This window comes from Castor canadensis, chromosome 10 (genome assembly GCF_047511655.1).
Source record: "Castor canadensis chromosome 10, mCasCan1.hap1v2, whole genome shotgun sequence".
NCBI classification, from domain to species: domain Eukaryota; kingdom Metazoa; phylum Chordata; class Mammalia; order Rodentia; family Castoridae; genus Castor; species Castor canadensis.
Window position 1 is genome coordinate 87843823 of NC_133395.1, and position 17746 is coordinate 87861568.

General features: G+C 67.8%; 8 non-coding genes across 8 annotated transcripts; all 8 read left to right on the plus strand.

Annotated features, from left to right (window-relative positions):
- The first annotated feature begins 388 nt into the window (after nt 1-388).
- Nucleotides 389-507, plus strand: LOC141411672 (5S ribosomal RNA). Its single transcript, XR_012436512.1, has one exon. It is a non-coding gene; the product is annotated as a 5S ribosomal RNA (ribosomal RNA).
- A 2145-nt stretch (nt 508-2652) lies between these two features.
- Nucleotides 2653-2771, plus strand: LOC141411673 (5S ribosomal RNA). Its single transcript, XR_012436513.1, has one exon. It is a non-coding gene; the product is annotated as a 5S ribosomal RNA (ribosomal RNA).
- A 2145-nt stretch (nt 2772-4916) lies between these two features.
- On the plus strand, nt 4917-5035 carry LOC141411674 (5S ribosomal RNA). The gene has a single exon (XR_012436514.1). It is a non-coding gene; the product is annotated as a 5S ribosomal RNA (ribosomal RNA).
- A 2145-nt stretch (nt 5036-7180) lies between these two features.
- On the plus strand, nt 7181-7299 carry LOC141412558 (5S ribosomal RNA). Its single transcript, XR_012437400.1, has one exon. It is a non-coding gene; the product is annotated as a 5S ribosomal RNA (ribosomal RNA).
- Nucleotides 7300-9440: 2141 nt separating this feature from the next.
- LOC141412670 (5S ribosomal RNA) lies at nt 9441-9559 on the plus strand. Its single transcript, XR_012437512.1, has one exon. It is a non-coding gene; the product is annotated as a 5S ribosomal RNA (ribosomal RNA).
- Nucleotides 9560-11700: 2141 nt separating this feature from the next.
- Nucleotides 11701-11819, plus strand: LOC141412718 (5S ribosomal RNA). The gene has a single exon (XR_012437560.1). It is a non-coding gene; the product is annotated as a 5S ribosomal RNA (ribosomal RNA).
- Nucleotides 11820-13964: 2145 nt separating this feature from the next.
- Nucleotides 13965-14083, plus strand: LOC141412782 (5S ribosomal RNA). The gene has a single exon (XR_012437624.1). It is a non-coding gene; the product is annotated as a 5S ribosomal RNA (ribosomal RNA).
- Nucleotides 14084-16226: 2143 nt separating this feature from the next.
- Nucleotides 16227-16345, plus strand: LOC141411675 (5S ribosomal RNA). Its single transcript, XR_012436515.1, has one exon. It is a non-coding gene; the product is annotated as a 5S ribosomal RNA (ribosomal RNA).
- The last annotated feature ends 1401 nt before the right edge of the window (nt 16346-17746 follow it).

The window sequence follows — 17746 nt, forward strand, 5'->3', positions numbered from 1 at the left end:
GACCTCCGCTGGGAGCCACGCACCCACCCAAGGATACGGCTCCAGGAGGCGACGGAGGAGGGCGGCTGCTTGCCCTGGCCCGAGCTGTGCGTCCCCCGCCTTGGCCACAGCAGTGGACATTCCCAGAAGAACAAGCGCCCGAGAGCACTGAGAAATTTTCCCCCGAGAAAACTTGACCCTCGTCCTGGCAGCAGGACACCTCGGGAAGAAAGCCACCCAGCGGCCACCTGGGCGAGACCGGCTGCCCGAGCAGGCGCGCGGGGCCTCTGGCCGCTGGCCCCGGGCTGCCAGCCCCCACCCGGACTCCCAGCCGTGCCAGGAGAGCAGCGTGGAGACGCACGCCGGGGCCCTCGGCAGGCTCTTGGGGCTCCCGGAGGCGGCGGCTAGCGTCTACGGCCATACCACCCTGAACGCGCCCGATCTCGTCTGATCTCGGAAGCTAAGCAGGGTCGGGCCTGGTTAGTACTTGGATGGGAGACCGCCTGGGAATACCGGGTGCTGTAGGCTTTTGCTCCTCCCTCCCTCGCTGCTCCTTTTGTCTTCGGGGACTTCGCCACCACCCCCCCCACCACCACCACCACCCCCAGCACCACCACCACCACCACCACCACAACGACCCACCGTGACCACGACCCCGACCCCGTCCGGGCCACCCGCCAGACCCACGCACACCGAATCCTCACAGCTACGTCCCCGAATCCTCTCCCCTCCCCACACTCTCCTGGGGCGCGCGCCCGCGACACGGGTCACCAGCGAGGTTGGTCCCAGGCCACGTTGGGGACCGCTCCCCAACTGCCCTCCAGGCGGGCGGGGAGGGACGTGCGGAAGCCATGAGAAAGTGGGTCCTGCACCCCAGCGGGCCCCACAGCGGGACGCGCCACACCTGGGCTCGCCACAAGGTGGTGCACTGGGTCCAGGGCAAGACGCCAGGGGACAGAGAAGCAGGGAGCCTCAGTCGGGTGCTGCTCCACGTCGCGCTCCGTCGCTCAACCCAAGACAGGGCAGCCAGCGCGCGACCTCTACGTGGGATCCCGCCTCCCACGGCAGAGCCTGCGGTCACAGGGACAGAGGGCGCAGGCCGCCAGAGCTCCGGATGCCAGCGGCAGCTCCCCGTCCCGCTCAAAGGGAGGGAGGGCCGCCGCTGGCGCCCAGTCGCCTGTGCCACCCTCCGGGTCTCAAAGCACTCCTCAGTCAGCTCAAGGACCGGGGCCACCTGGCCTTCGGGGTCACATGGGCTTGGGCACGACGGAAGGGACCGCTTGCCCCCGTGCAACAGACATTCTCCCCGTGGACAACCTCAGGTGCCGGGACCCTCTGCTCCGCCTTGGAAAACCCACCTTCTGCAATGTATGCCCAACGCAATCAGGCCGAGCAGATTGACCCCCTCGGCCCGGCCCCAGTGTGTGATGGGGCTCTGTGCGTGAGGGCTTGCTCTTCCCCACCTACACCAGGCACGGCATCTAACACACACACACACACACACACACACCACGCAGAGACACCCAGACCACGCACGCACGCACGGGGACGCACCCTCCTCTCCCCCACCCCACACACGAGCAGCCGAAGGACAAGAGGGTATGGCTGGGGCCTGAGCGGGAACAAGCGAAGCCTTGGTTTGCGGCCCCTCGGCCAACTGCATCAGGATTTTTGTCTGGGCTCGGAGGCCAGAGGATCTCTGCCATTTGCTAGCAGGGCCAGGGATGGCAGGAGGGTGGGTACGGGGCTCAGCCAGGGCCAGTTCTGCTGGCACGATCCTGTAGCACGTGGCCGCGTAGCACGGGGCCGGGTCTGAAGGAGGCCAAGCAGGGGCACAAGACCCAGCAGCGGCACAGGGAAGAGGCCCAGGGCACCCAGGAGCAGACGAGACCCGGGAGTCGTGCGTGCTTGGCGTGGCCGCGGGCCCCGTGACGCCCGAGGACTCGAGTGCTCAGCCCCGTGTAGTGGCCGCGAAGGCCTGCCTGGGAGAAACGCCCCGGGAGGCCGGCAGGAACCCGGGATCGGAAGGGATGTGGAGGGGCCCCGGGTCGGAGGAGATGGCTTTGGCTGTGTTTGGTTTTGTTTCTTCTTCCCAAGATCCCGGGTGTGAAAGGGGCCAGAGGTGAAGTCCTGGGCTGGAAAGCCTCACGATTCAGCCCCGCAGCCCCAGGCCCTGAGTGTGGAGGAGGGCGGAGCGGGTCGGCGAAGGGCGCGGCTGCCGTTTTCCTGATGGGCTGGAGGGGCAGTGGCGCTTTCCGGACGAAGAGGACCGGAAGGGTCCCCGAGACCTCCGCTGGGAGCCACGCACCCACCCAAGGATACGGCTCCAGGAGGCGACGGAGGAGGGCGGCTGCTTGCCCTGGCCCGAGCTGTGCGTCCCCCGCCTTGGCCACAGCAGTGGACATTCCCAGAAGAACAAGCGCCCGAGAGCACTGAGAAATTTTCCCCCGAGAAAACTTGACCCTCGTCCTGGCAGCAGGACACCTCGGGAAGAAAGCCACCCAGCGGCCACCTGGGCGAGACCGGCTGCCCGAGCAGGCGCGCGGGGCCTCTGGCCGCTGGCCCCGGGCTGCCAGCCCCCACCCGGACTCCCAGCCGTGCCAGGAGAGCAGCGTGGAGACGCACGCCGGGGCCCTCGGCAGGCTCTTGGGGCTCCCGGAGGCGGCGGCTAGCGTCTACGGCCATACCACCCTGAACGCGCCCGATCTCGTCTGATCTCGGAAGCTAAGCAGGGTCGGGCCTGGTTAGTACTTGGATGGGAGACCGCCTGGGAATACCGGGTGCTGTAGGCTTTTGCTCCTCCCTCCCTCGCTGCTCCTTTTGTCTTCGGGGACTTCGCCACCACCCCCCCCACCACCACCACCACCCCCAGCACCACCACCACCACCACCACCACAACGACCCACCGTGACCACGACCCCGACCCCGTCCGGGCCACCCGCCAGACCCACGCACACCGAATCCTCACAGCTACGTCCCCGAATCCTCTCCCCTCCCCACACTCTCCTGGGGCGCGCGCCCGCGACACGGGTCACCAGCGAGGTTGGTCCCAGGCCACGTTGGGGACCGCTCCCCAACTGCCCTCCAGGCGGGCGGGGAGGGACGTGCGGAAGCCATGAGAAAGTGGGTCCTGCACCCCAGCGGGCCCCACAGCGGGACGCGCCACACCTGGGCTCGCCACAAGGTGGTGCACTGGGTCCAGGGCAAGACGCCAGGGGACAGAGAAGCAGGGAGCCTCAGTCGGGTGCTGCTCCACGTCGCGCTCCGTCGCTCAACCCAAGACAGGGCAGCCAGCGCGCGACCTCTACGTGGGATCCCGCCTCCCACGGCAGAGCCTGCGGTCACAGGGACAGAGGGCGCAGGCCGCCAGAGCTCCGGATGCCAGCGGCAGCTCCCCGTCCCGCTCAAAGGGAGGGAGGGCCGCCGCTGGCGCCCAGTCGCCTGTGCCACCCTCCGGGTCTCAAAGCACTCCTCAGTCAGCTCAAGGACCGGGGCCACCTGGCCTTCGGGGTCACATGGGCTTGGGCACGACGGAAGGGACCGCTTGCCCCCGTGCAACAGACATTCTCCCCGTGGACAACCTCAGGTGCCGGGACCCTCTGCTCCGCCTTGGAAAACCCACCTTCTGCAATGTATGCCCAACGCAATCAGGCCGAGCAGATTGACCCCCTCGGCCCGGCCCCAGTGTGTGATGGGGCTCTGTGCGTGAGGGCTTGCTCTTCCCCACCTACACCAGGCACGGCATCTAACACACACACACACACACACACACACCACGCAGAGACACCCAGACCACGCACGCACGCACGGGGACGCACCCTCCTCTCCCCCACCCCACACACGAGCAGCCGAAGGACAAGAGGGTATGGCTGGGGCCTGAGCGGGAACAAGCGAAGCCTTGGTTTGCGGCCCCTCGGCCAACTGCATCAGGATTTTTGTCTGGGCTCGGAGGCCAGAGGATCTCTGCCATTTGCTAGCAGGGCCAGGGATGGCAGGAGGGTGGGTACGGGGCTCAGCCAGGGCCAGTTCTGCTGGCACGATCCTGTAGCACGTGGCCGCGTAGCACGGGGCCGGGTCTGAAGGAGGCCAAGCAGGGGCACAAGACCCAGCAGCGGCACAGGGAAGAGGCCCAGGGCACCCAGGAGCAGACGAGACCCGGGAGTCGTGCGTGCTTGGCGTGGCCGCGGGCCCCGTGACGCCCGAGGACTCGAGTGCTCAGCCCCGTGTAGTGGCCGCGAAGGCCTGCCTGGGAGAAACGCCCCGGGAGGCCGGCAGGAACCCGGGATCGGAAGGGATGTGGAGGGGCCCCGGGTCGGAGGAGATGGCTTTGGCTGTGTTTGGTTTTGTTTCTTCTTCCCAAGATCCCGGGTGTGAAAGGGGCCAGAGGTGAAGTCCTGGGCTGGAAAGCCTCACGATTCAGCCCCGCAGCCCCAGGCCCTGAGTGTGGAGGAGGGCGGAGCGGGTCGGCGAAGGGCGCGGCTGCCGTTTTCCTGATGGGCTGGAGGGGCAGTGGCGCTTTCCGGACGAAGAGGACCGGAAGGGTCCCCGAGACCTCCGCTGGGAGCCACGCACCCACCCAAGGATACGGCTCCAGGAGGCGACGGAGGAGGGCGGCTGCTTGCCCTGGCCCGAGCTGTGCGTCCCCCGCCTTGGCCACAGCAGTGGACATTCCCAGAAGAACAAGCGCCCGAGAGCACTGAGAAATTTTCCCCCGAGAAAACTTGACCCTCGTCCTGGCAGCAGGACACCTCGGGAAGAAAGCCACCCAGCGGCCACCTGGGCGAGACCGGCTGCCCGAGCAGGCGCGCGGGGCCTCTGGCCGCTGGCCCCGGGCTGCCAGCCCCCACCCGGACTCCCAGCCGTGCCAGGAGAGCAGCGTGGAGACGCACGCCGGGGCCCTCGGCAGGCTCTTGGGGCTCCCGGAGGCGGCGGCTAGCGTCTACGGCCATACCACCCTGAACGCGCCCGATCTCGTCTGATCTCGGAAGCTAAGCAGGGTCGGGCCTGGTTAGTACTTGGATGGGAGACCGCCTGGGAATACCGGGTGCTGTAGGCTTTTGCTCCTCCCTCCCTCGCTGCTCCTTTTGTCTTCGGGGACTTCGCCACCACCCCCCCCACCACCACCACCACCCCCAGCACCACCACCACCACCACCACCACAACGACCCACCGTGACCACGACCCCGACCCCGTCCGGGCCACCCGCCAGACCCACGCACACCGAATCCTCACAGCTACGTCCCCGAATCCTCTCCCCTCCCCACACTCTCCTGGGGCGCGCGCCCGCGACACGGGTCACCAGCGAGGTTGGTCCCAGGCCACGTTGGGGACCGCTCCCCAACTGCCCTCCAGGCGGGCGGGGAGGGACGTGCGGAAGCCATGAGAAAGTGGGTCCTGCACCCCAGCGGGCCCCACAGCGGGACGCGCCACACCTGGGCTCGCCACAAGGTGGTGCACTGGGTCCAGGGCAAGACGCCAGGGGACAGAGAAGCAGGGAGCCTCAGTCGGGTGCTGCTCCACGTCGCGCTCCGTCGCTCAACCCAAGACAGGGCAGCCAGCGCGCGACCTCTACGTGGGATCCCGCCTCCCACGGCAGAGCCTGCGGTCACAGGGACAGAGGGCGCAGGCCGCCAGAGCTCCGGATGCCAGCGGCAGCTCCCCGTCCCGCTCAAAGGGAGGGAGGGCCGCCGCTGGCGCCCAGTCGCCTGTGCCACCCTCCGGGTCTCAAAGCACTCCTCAGTCAGCTCAAGGACCGGGGCCACCTGGCCTTCGGGGTCACATGGGCTTGGGCACGACGGAAGGGACCGCTTGCCCCCGTGGAACAGACATTCTCCCCGTGGACAACCTCAGGTGCCGGGACCCTCTGCTCCGCCTTGGAAAACCCACCTTCTGCAATGTATGCCCAACGCAATCAGGCCGAGCAGATTGACCCCCTCGGCCCGGCCCCAGTGTGTGATGGGGCTCTGTGCGTGAGGGCTTGCTCTTCCCCACCTACACCAGGCACGGCATCTAACACACACACACACACACACACACACCACGCAGAGACACCCAGACCACGCACGCACGCACGGGGACGCACCCTCCTCTCCCCCACCCCACACACGAGCAGCCGAAGGACAAGAGGGTATGGCTGGGGCCTGAGCGGGAACAAGCGAAGCCTTGGTTTGCGGCCCCTCGGCCAACTGCATCAGGATTTTTGTCTGGGCTCGGAGGCCAGAGGATCTCTGCCATTTGCTAGCAGGGCCAGGGATGGCAGGAGGGTGGGTACGGGGCTCAGCCAGGGCCAGTTCTGCTGGCACGATCCTGTAGCACGTGGCCGCGTAGCACGGGGCCGGGTCTGAAGGAGGCCAAGCAGGGGCACAAGACCCAGCAGCGGCACAGGGAAGAGGCCCAGGGCACCCAGGAGCAGACGAGACCCGGGAGTCGTGCGTGCTTGGCGTGGCCGCGGGCCCCGTGACGCCCGAGGACTCGAGTGCTCAGCCCCGTGTAGTGGCCGCGAAGGCCTGCCTGGGAGAAACGCCCCGGGAGGCCGGCAGGAACCCGGGATCGGAAGGGATGTGGAGGGGCCCCGGGTCGGAGGAGATGGCTTTGGCTGTGTTTGGTTTTGTTTCTTCTTCCCAAGATCCCGGGTGTGAAAGGGTCCAGAGGTGAAGTCCTGGGCTGGAAAGCCTCACGATTCAGCCCCGCAGCCCCAGGCCCTGAGTGTGGAGGAGGGCGGAGCGGGTCGGCGAAGGGCGCGGCTGCCGTTTTCCTGATGGGCTGGAGGGGCAGTGGCGCTTTCCGGACGAAGAGGACCGGAAGGGTCCCCGAGACCTCCGCTGGGAGCCACGCACCCACCCAAGGATACGGCTCCAGGAGGCGACGGAGGAGGGCGGCTGCTTGCCCTGGCCCGAGTTGTGCGTCCCCCACATTGGCCACAGCAGTGGACATTCCCAGAAGAACAAGCGCCCGAGAGCACTGAGAAATTTTCCCCCGAGAAAACTTGACCCTCGTCCTGGCAGCAGGACACCTCGGGAAGAAAGCCACCCAGCGGCCACCTGGGCGAGACCGGCTGCCCGAGCAGGCGCGCGGGGCCTCTGGCCGCTGGCCCCGGGCTGCCAGCCCCCACCCGGACTCCCAGCCGTGCCAGGAGAGCAGCGTGGAGACGCACGCCGGGGCCCTCGGCAGGCTCTTGGGGCTCCCGGAGGCGGCGGCTAGCGTCTACGGCCATACCACCCTGAACGCGCCCGATCTCGTCTGATCTCGGAAGCTAAGCAGGGTCGGGCCTGGTTAGTACTTGGATGGGAGACCGCCTGGGAATACCAGGTGCTGTAGGCTTTTGCTCCTCCCTCCCTCGCTGGTCCTTTTGTCTTCGGGGACTTCGCCACCACCCCCCCACAACCACCACCACCCCCAGCACCACCACCACCACCACCACAACGACCCACCGTGACCACGACCCCGACCCCGTCCGGGCCACCCGCCAGACCCACGCACACCGAATCCTCACAGCTACGTCCCCGAATCCTCTCCCCTCCCCACACTCTCCTGGGGCGCGCGCCCGCGACACGGGTCACCAGCGAGGTTGGTCCCAGGCCACGTTGGGGACCGCTCCCCAACTGCCCTCCAGGCGGGCGGGGAGGGACGTGCGGAAGCCATGAGAAAGTGGGTCCTGCACCCCAGCGGGCCCCACAGCGGGACGCGCCACACCTGGGCTCGCCACAAGGTGGTGCACTGGGTCCAGGGCAAGACGCCAGGGGACAGAGAAGCAGGGAGCCTCAGTCGGGTGCTGCTCCACGTCGCGCTCCGTCGCTCAACCCAAGACAGGGCAGCCAGCGCGCGACCTCTACGTGGGATCCCGCCTCCCACGGCAGAGCCTGCGGTCACAGGGACAGAGGGCGCAGGCCGCCAGAGCTCCGGATGCCAGCGGCAGCTCCCCGTCCCGCTCAAAGGGAGGGAGGGCCGCCGCTGGCGCCCAGTCGCCTGTGCCACCCTCCGGGTCTCAAAGCACTCCTCAGTCAGCTCAAGGACCGGGGCCACCTGGCCTTCGGGGTCACATGGGCTTGGGCACGACGGAAGGGACCGCTTGCCCCCGTGGAACAGACATTCTCCCCGTGGACAACCTCAGGTGCCGGGACCCTCTGCTCCGCCTTGGAAAACCCACCTTCTGCAATGTATGCCCAACGCAATCAGGCCGAGCAGATTGACCCCCTCGGCCCGGCCCCAGTGTGTGATGGGGCTCTGTGCGTGAGGGCTTGCTCTTCCCCACCTACACCAGGCACGGCATCTAACACACACACACACACACACACACACCACGCAGAGACACCCAGACCACGCACGCACGCACGGGGACGCACCCTCCTCTCCCCCACCCCACACACGAGCAGCCGAAGGACAAGAGGGTATGGCTGGGGCCTGAGCGGGAACAAGCGAAGCCTTGGTTTGCGGCCCCTCGGCCAACTGCATCAGGATTTTTGTCTGGGCTCGGAGGCCAGAGGATCTCTGCCATTTGCTAGCAGGGCCAGGGATGGCAGGAGGGTGGGTACGGGGCTCAGCCAGGGCCAGTTCTGCTGGCACGATCCTGTAGCACGTGGCCGCGTAGCACGGGGCCGGGTCTGAAGGAGGCCAAGCAGGGGCACAAGACCCAGCAGCGGCACAGGGAAGAGGCCCAGGGCACCCAGGAGCAGACGAGACCCGGGAGTCGTGCGTGCTTGGCGTGGCCGCGGGCCCCGTGACGCCCGAGGACTCGAGTGCTCAGCCCCGTGTAGTGGCCGCGAAGGCCTGCCTGGGAGAAACGCCCCGGGAGGCCGGCAGGAACCCGGGATCGGAAGGGATGTGGAGGGGCCCCGGGTCGGAGGAGATGGCTTTGGCTGTGTTTGGTTTTGTTTCTTCTTCCCAAGATCCCGGGTGTGAAAGGGGCCAGAGGTGAAGTCCTGGGCTGGAAAGCCTCACGATTCAGCCCCGCAGCCCCAGGCCCTGAGTGTGGAGGAGGGCGGAGCGGGTCGGCGAAGGGCGCGGCTGCCGTTTTCCTGATGGGCTGGAGGGGCAGTGGCGCTTTCCGGACGAAGAGGACCGGAAGGGTCCCCGAGACCTCCGCTGGGAGCCACGCACCCACCCAAGGATACGGCTCCAGGAGGCGACGGAGGAGGGCGGCTGCTTGCCCTGGCCCGAGCTGTGCGTCCCCCGCCTTGGCCACAGCAGTGGACATTCCCAGAAGAACAAGCGCCCGAGAGCACTGAGAAATTTTCCCCCGAGAAAACTTGACCCTCGTCCTGGCAGCAGGACACCTCGGGAAGAAAGCCACCCAGCGGCCACCTGGGCGAGACCGGCTGCCCGAGCAGGCGCGCGGGGCCTCTGGCCGCTGGCCCCGGGCTGCCAGCCCCCACCCGGACTCCCAGCCGTGCCAGGAGAGCAGCGTGGAGACGCACGCCGGGGCCCTCGGCAGGCTCTTGGGGCTCCCGGAGGCGGCGGCTAGCGTCTACGGCCATACCACCCTGAACGCGCCCGATCTCGTCTGATCTCGGAAGCTAAGCAGGGTCGGGCCTGGTTAGTACTTGGATGGGAGACCGCCTGGGAATACCAGGTGCTGTAGGCTTTTGCTCCTCCCTCCCTCGCTGGTCCTTTTGTCTTCGGGGACTTCGCCACCACCCCCCCACCACCACCACCACCCCCAGCACCACCACCACCACCACCACAACGACCCACCGTGACCACGACCCCGACCCCGTCCGGGCCACCCGCCAGACCCACGCACACCGAATCCTCACAGCTACGTCCCCGAATCCTCTCCCCTCCCCACACTCTCCTGGGGCGCGTGCCCGCGACACGGGTCACCAGCGAGGTTGGTCCCAGGCCACGTTGGGGACCGCTCCCCAACTGCCCTCCAGGCGGGCGGGGAGGGACGTGCGGAAGCCATGAGAAAGTGGGTCCTGCACCCCAGCGGGCCCCACAGCGGGACGCGCCACACCTGGGCTCGCCACAAGGTGGTGCACTGGGTCCAGGGCAAGACGCCAGGGGACAGAGAAGCAGGGAGCCTCAGTCGGGTGCTGCTCCACGTCGCGCTCCGTCGCTCAACCCAAGACAGGGCAGCCAGCGCGCGACCTCTACGTGGGATCCCGCCTCCCACGGCAGAGCCTGCGGTCACAGGGACAGAGGGCGCAGGCCGCCAGAGCTCCGGATGCCAGCGGCAGCTCCCCGTCCCGCTCAAAGGGAGGGAGGGCCGCCGCTGGCGCCCAGTCGCCTGTGCCACCCTCCGGGTCTCAAAGCACTCCTCAGTCAGCTCAAGGACCGGGGCCACCTGGCCTTCGGGGTCACATGGGCTTGGGCACGACGGAAGGGACCGCTTGCCCCCGTGGAACAGACATTCTCCCCGTGGACAACCTCAGGTGCCGGGACCCTCTGCTCCGCCTTGGAAAACCCACCTTCTGCAATGTATGCCCAACGCAATCAGGCCGAGCAGATTGACCCCCTCGGCCCGGCCCCAGTGTGTGATGGGGCTCTGTGCGTGAGGGCTTGCTCTTCCCCACCTACACCAGGCACGGCATCTAACACACACACACACACACACACACACCACGCAGAGACACCCAGACCACGCACGCACGCACGGGGACGCACCCTCCTCTCCCCCACCCCACACACGAGCAGCCGAAGGACAAGAGGGTATGGCTGGGGCCTGAGCGGGAACAAGCGAAGCCTTGGTTTGCGGCCCCTCGGCCAACTGCATCAGGATTTTTGTCTGGGCTCGGAGGCCAGAGGATCTCTGCCATTTGCTAGCAGGGCCAGGGATGGCAGGAGGGTGGGTACGGGGCTCAGCCAGGGCCAGTTCTGCTGGCACGATCCTGTAGCACGTGGCCGCGTAGCACGGGGCCGGGTCTGAAGGAGGCCAAGCAGGGGCACAAGACCCAGCAGCGGCACAGGGAAGAGGCCCAGGGCACCCAGGAGCAGACGAGACCCGGGAGTCGTGCGTGCTTGGCGTGGCCGCGGGCCCCGTGACGCCCGAGGACTCGAGTGCTCAGCCCCGTGTAGTGGCCGCGAAGGCCTGCCTGGGAGAAACGCCCCGGGAGGCCGGCAGGAACCCGGGATCGGAAGGGATGTGGAGGGGCCCCGGGTCGGAGGAGATGGCTTTGGCTGTGTTTGGTTTTGTTTCTTCTTCCCAAGATCCCGGGTGTGAAAGGGGCCAGAGGTGAAGTCCTGGGCTGGAAAGCCTCACGATTCAGCCCCGCAGCCCCAGGCCCTGAGTGTGGAGGAGGGCGGAGTGGGTCGGCGAAGGGCGCGGCTGCCGTTTTCCTGATGGGCTGGAGGGGCAGTGGCGCTTTCCGGACGAAGAGGACCGGAAGGGTCCCCGAGACCTCCGCTGGGAGCCACGCACCCACCCAAGGATACGGCTCCAGGAGGCGACGGAGGAGGGCGGCTGCTTGCCCTGGCCCGAGCTGTGCGTCCCCCGCCTTGGCCACAGCAGTGGACATTCCCAGAAGAACAAGCGCCCGAGAGCACTGAGAAATTTTCCCCCGAGAAAACTTGACCCTCGTCCTGGCAGCAGGACACCTTGGGAAGAAAGCCACCCAGCGGCCACCTGGGCGAGACCGGCTGCCCGAGCAGGCGCGCGGGGCCTCTGGCCGCTGGCCCCGGGCTGCCAGCCCCCACCCGGACTCCCAGCCGTGCCAGGAGAGCAGCGTGGAGACGCACGCCGGGGCCCTCGGCAGGCTCTTGGGGCTCCCGGAGGCGGCGGCTAGCGTCTACGGCCATACCACCCTGAACGCGCCCGATCTCGTCTGTTCTCGGAAGCTAAGCAGGGTCGGGCCTGGTTAGTACTTGGATGGGAGACCGCCTGGGAACACCGGGTGCTGTAGGCTTTTGCTCCTCCCTCCCTCGCTGCTCCTTTTGTCTTCGGGGACTTCGCCACCACCCCCCCCACCACCACCACCACCCCCAGCACCACCACCACCACCACCACCACAACGACCCACCGTGACCACGACCCCGACCCCGTCCGGGCCACCCGCCAGACCCACGCACACCGAATCCTCACAGCTACGTCCCCGAATCCTCTCCCCTCCCCACACTCTCCTGGGGCGCGCGCCCGCGACACGGGTCACCAGCGAGGTTGGTCCCAGGCCACGTTGGGGACCGCTCCCCAACTGCCCTCCAGGCGGGCGGGGAGGGACGTGCGGAAGCCATGAGAAAGTGGGTCCTGCACCCCAGCGGGCCCCACAGCGGGACGCGCCACACCTGGACTCGCCACAAGGTGGTGCACTGGGTCCAGGGCAAGACGCCAGGGGACAGAGAAGCAGGGAGCCTCAGTCGGGTGCTGCTCCACGTCGCGCTCCGTCGCTCAACCCAAGACAGGGCAGCCAGCGCGCGACCTCTACGTGGGATCCCGCCTCCCACGGCAGAGCCTGCGGTCACAGGGACAGAGGGCGCAGGCCGCCAGAGCTCCGGATGCCAGCGGCAGCTCCCCGTCCCGCTCAAAGGGAGGGAGGGCCGCCGCTGGCGCCCAGTCGCCTGTGCCACCCTCCGGGTCTCAAAGCACTCCTCAGTCAGCTCAAGGACCGGGGCCACCTGGCCTTCGGGGTCACATGGGCTTGGGCACGACGGAAGGGACCGCTTGCCCCCGTGGAACAGACATTCTCCCCGTGGACAACCTCAGGTGCCGGGACCCTCTGCTCCGCCTTGGAAAACCCACCTTCTGCAATGTATGCCCAACGCAATCAGGCCGAGCAGATTGACCCCCTCGGCCCGGCCCCAGTGTGTGATGGGGCTCTGTGCGTGAGGGCTTGCTCTTCCCCACCTACACCAGGCACGGCATCTAACACACACACACACACACACACACACCACGCAGAGACACCCAGACCACGCACGCACGCACGGGGATGCACCCTCCTCTCCCCCACCCCACACACGAGCAGCCGAAGGACAAGAGGGTATGGCTGGGGCCTGAGCGGGAACAAGCGAAGCCTTGGTTTGCGGCCCCTCGGCCAACTGCATCAGGATTTTTGTCTGGGCTCGGAGGCCAGAGGATCTCTGCCATTTGCTAGCAGGGCCAGGGATGGCAGGAGGGTGGGTACGGGGCTCAGCCAGGGCCAGTTCTGCTGGCACGATCCTGTAGCACGTGGCCGCGTAGCACGGGGCCGGGTCTGAAGGAGGCCAAGCAGGGGCACAAGACCCAGCAGCGGCACAGGGAAGAGGCCCAGGGCACCCAGGAGCAGACGAGACCCGGGAGTCGTGCGTGCTTGGCGTGGCCGCGGGCCCCGTGACGCCCGAGGACTCGAGTGCTCAGCCCCGTGTAGTGGCCGCGAAGGCCTGCCTGGGAGAAACGCCCCGGGAGGCCGGCAGGAACCCGGGATCGGAAGGGATGTGGAGGGGCCCCGGGTCGGAGGAGATGGCTTTGGCTGTGTTTGGTTTTGTTTCTTCTTCCCAAGATCCCGGGTGTGAAAGGGGCCAGAGGTGAAGTCCTGGGCTGGAAAGCCTCACGATTCAGCCCCGCAGCCCCAGGCCCTGAGTGTGGAGGAGGGCGGAGCGGGTCGGCGAAGGGCGCGGCTGCCGTTTTCCTGATGGGCTGGAGGGGCAGTGGTGCTTTCCGGACGAAGAGGACCGGAAGGGTCCCCGAGACCTCCGCTGGGAGCCACGCACCCACCCAAGGATACGGCTCCAGGAGGCGACGGAGGAGGGCGGCTGCTTGCCCTGGCCCGAGCTGTGCGTCCCCCGCCTTGGCCACAGCAGTGGACATTCCCAGAAGAACAAGCGCCCGAGAGCACTGAGAAATTTTCCCCCAAGAAAACTTGACCCTCGTCCTGGCAGCAGGACACCTCGGGAAGAAAGCCACCCAGCGGCCACCTGGGCGAGACCGGCTGCCCGAGCAGGCGCGCGGGGCCTCTGGCCGCTGGCCCCGGGCTGCCAGCCCCCACCCGGACTCCCAGCCGTGCCAGGAGAGCAGCGTGGAGACGCACGCCGGGGCCCTCGGCAGGCTCTTGGGGCTCCCGGAAGCGGCGGCTAGCGTCTACGGCCATACCACCCTGAACGCGCCCGATCTCGTCTGATCTCGGAAGCTAAGCAGGGTCGGGCCTGGTTAGTACTTGGATGGGAGACCGCCTGGGAATACCAGGTGCTGTAGGCTTTTGCTCCTCCCTCCCTCGCTGCTCCTTTTGTCTTCGGGGACTTCGCCACCACCCCCCCACCACCACCACCACCCCCAGCACCACCACCACCACCACCACAACGACCCACCGTGACCACGACCCCGACCCCGTCCGGGCCACCCGCCAGACCCACGCACACCGAATCCTCACAGCTACGTCCCCGAATCCTCTCCCCTCCCCACACTCTCCTGGGGCGCGCGCCCGCGACACGGGTCACCAGCGAGGTTGGTCCCAGGCCACGTTGGGGACCGCTCCCCAACTGCCCTCCAGGCGGGCGGGGAGGGACGTGCGGAAGCCATGAGAAAGTGGGTCCTGCACCCCAGCGGGCCCCACAGCGGGACGCGCCACACCTGGGCTCGCCACAAGGTGGTGCACTGGGTCCAGGGCAAGACGCCAGGGGACAGAGAAGCAGGGAGCCTCAGTCGGGTGCTGCTCCACGTCGCGCTCCGTCGCTCAACCCAAGACAGGGCAGCCAGCGCGCGACCTCTACGTGGGATCCCGCCTCCCACGGCAGAGCCTGCGGTCACAGGGACAGAGGGCGCAGGCCGCCAGAGCTCCGGATGCCAGCGGCAGCTCCCCGTCCCGCTCAAAGGGAGGGAGGGCCGCCGCTGGCGCCCAGTCGCCTGTGCCACCCTCCGGGTCTCAAAGCACTCCTCAGTCAGCTCAAGGACCGGGGCCACCTGGCCTTCGGGGTCACATGGGCTTGGGCACGACGGAAGGGACCGCTTGCCCCCGTGGAACAGACATTCTCCCCGTGGACAACCTCAGGTGCCGGGACCCTCTGCTCCGCCTTGGAAAACCCACCTTCTGCAATGTATGCCCAACGCAATCAGGCCGAGCAGATTGACCCCCTCGGCCCGGCCCCAGTGTGTGATGGGGCTCTGTGCGTGAGGGCTTGCTCTTCCCCACCTACACCAGGCACGGCATCTAACACACACACACACACACACACACACACCACGCAGAGACACCCAGACCACGCACGCACGCACGGGGACGCACCCTCCTCTCCCCCACCCCACACACGAGCAGCCGAAGGACAAGAGGGTATGGCTGGGGCCTGAGCGGGAACAAGCGAAGCCTTGGTTTGCGGCCCCTCGGCCAACTGCATCAGGATTTTTGTCTGGGCTCGGAGGCCAGAGGATCTCTGCCATTTGCTAGCAGGGCCAGGGATGGCAGGAGGGTGGGTACGGGGCTCAGCCAGGGCCAGTTCTGCTGGCACGATCCTGTAGCACGTGGCCGCGTAGCACGGGGCCGGGTCTGAAGGAGGCCAAGCAGGGGCACAAGACCCAGCAGCGGCACAGGGAAGAGGCCCAGGGCACCCAGGAGCAGACGAGACCCGGGAGTCGTGCGTGCTTGGCGTGGCCGCGGGCCCCGTGACGCCCGAGGACTCGAGTGCTCAGCCCCGTGTAGTGGCCGCGAAGGCCTGCCTGGGAGAAACGCCCCGGGAGGCCGGCAGGAACCCGGGATCGGAAGGGATGTGGAGGGGCCCCGGGTCGGAGGAGATGGATTTGGCTGTGTTTGGTTTTGTTTCTTCTTCCCAAGATCCCGGGTGTGAAAGGGGCCAGAGGTGAAGTCCTGGGCTGGAAAGCCTCACGATTCAGCCCCGCAGCCCCAGGCCCTGAGTGTGGAGGAGGGCGGAGCGGGTCGGCGAAGGGCGCGGCTGCCGTTTTCCTGATGGGCTGGAGGGGCAGTGGCGCTTTCCGGACGAAGAGGACCGGAAGGGTCCCCGAGACCTCCGCTGGGAGCCACGCACCCACCCAAGGATACGGCTCCAGGAGGCGACGGAGGAGGGCGGCTGCTTGCCCTGGCCCGAGCTGTGCGTCCCCCGCCTTGGCCACAGCAGTGGACATTCCCAGAAGAACAAGCGCCCGAGAGCACTGAGAAATTTTCCCCCGAGAAAACTTGACCCTCGTCCTGGCAGCAGGACACCTCGGGAAGAAAGCCACCCAGCGGCCACCTGGGCGAGACCGGCTGCCCGAGCAGGCGCGCGGGGCCTCTGGCCGCTGGTCCCGGGCTGCCAGCCCCCACCCGGACTCCCAGCCGTGCCAGGAGAGCAGCGTGGAGACGCACGCCGGGGCCCTCGGCAGGCTCTTGGGGCTCCCGGAGGCGGCGGCTAGCGTCTACGGCCATACCACCCTGAACGCGCCCGATCTCGTCTGATCTCGGAAGCTAAGCAGGGTCGGGCCTGGTTAGTACTTGGATGGGAGACCGCCTGGGAATACCGGGTGCTGTAGGCTTTTGCTCCTCCCTCCCTCGCTGCTCCTTTTGTCTTCGGGGACTTCGCCACCACCCCCCCCACCACCACCACCACCCCCAGCACCACCACCACCACCACCACCACAACGACCCACCGTGACCACGACCCCGACCCCGTCCGGGCCACCCGCCAGACCCACGCACACCGAATCCTCACAGCTACGTCCCCGAATCCTCTCCCCTCCCCACACTCTCCTGGGGCGCGCGCCCGCGACACGGGTCACCAGCGAGTTTGGTCCCAGGCCACGTTGGGGACCGCTCCCCAACTGCCCTCCAGGCGGGCGGGGAGGGACGTGCGGAAGCCATGAGAAAGTGGGTCCTGCACCCCAGCGGGCCCCACAGCGGGACGCGCCACACCTGGGCTCGCCACAAGGTGGTGCACTGGGTCCAGGGCAAGACGCCAGGGGACAGAGAAGCAGGGAGCCTCAGTCGGGTGCTGCTCCACGTCGCGCTCCGTCGCTCAACCCAAGACAGGGCAGCCAGCGCGCGACCTCTACGTGGGATCCCGCCTCCCACGGCAGAGCCTGCGGTCACAGGGACAGAGGGCGCAGGCCGCCAGAGCTCCGGATGCCAGCGGCAGCTCCCCGTCCCGCTCAAAGGGAGGGAGGGCCGCCGCTGGCGCCCAGTCGCCTGTGCCACCCTCCGGGTCTCAAAGCACTCCTCAGTCAGCTCAAGGACCGGGGCCACCTGGCCTTCGGGGTCACATGGGCTTGGGCACGACGGAAGGGACCGCTTGCCCCCGTGGAACAGACATTCTCCCCGTGGACAACCTCAGGTGCCGGGACCCTCTGCTCCGCCTTGGAAAACCCACCTTCTGCAATGTATGCCCAACGCAATCAGGCCGAGCAGATTGACCCCCTCGGCCCGGCCCCAGTGTGTGATGGGGCTCTGTGCGTGAGGGCTTGCTCTTCCCCACCTACACCAGGCACGGCATCTAACACACACACACACACACACACACACCACGCAGAGACACCCAGACCACGCACGCACGCACGGGGACGCACCCTCCTCTCCCCCACCCCACACACGAGCAGCCGAAGGACAAGAGGGTATGGCTGGGGCCTGAGCGGGAACAAGCGAAGCCTTGGTTTGCGGCCCCTCGGCCAACTGCATCAGGATTTTTGTCTGGGCTCGGAGGCCAGAGGATCTCTGCCATTTGCTAGCAGGGCCAGGGATGGCAGGAGGGTGGGTACGGGGCTCAGCCAGGGCCAGTTCTGCTGGCACGATCCTGTAGCACGTGGCCGCGTAGCACGGGGCCGGGTCTGAAGGAGGCCAAGCAGGGGCACAAGACCCAGCAGCGGCACAGGGAAGAGGCCCAGGGCACCCAGGAGCAGACGAGACCCGGGAGTCGTGCGTGCTTGGCGTGGCCGCGGGCCCCG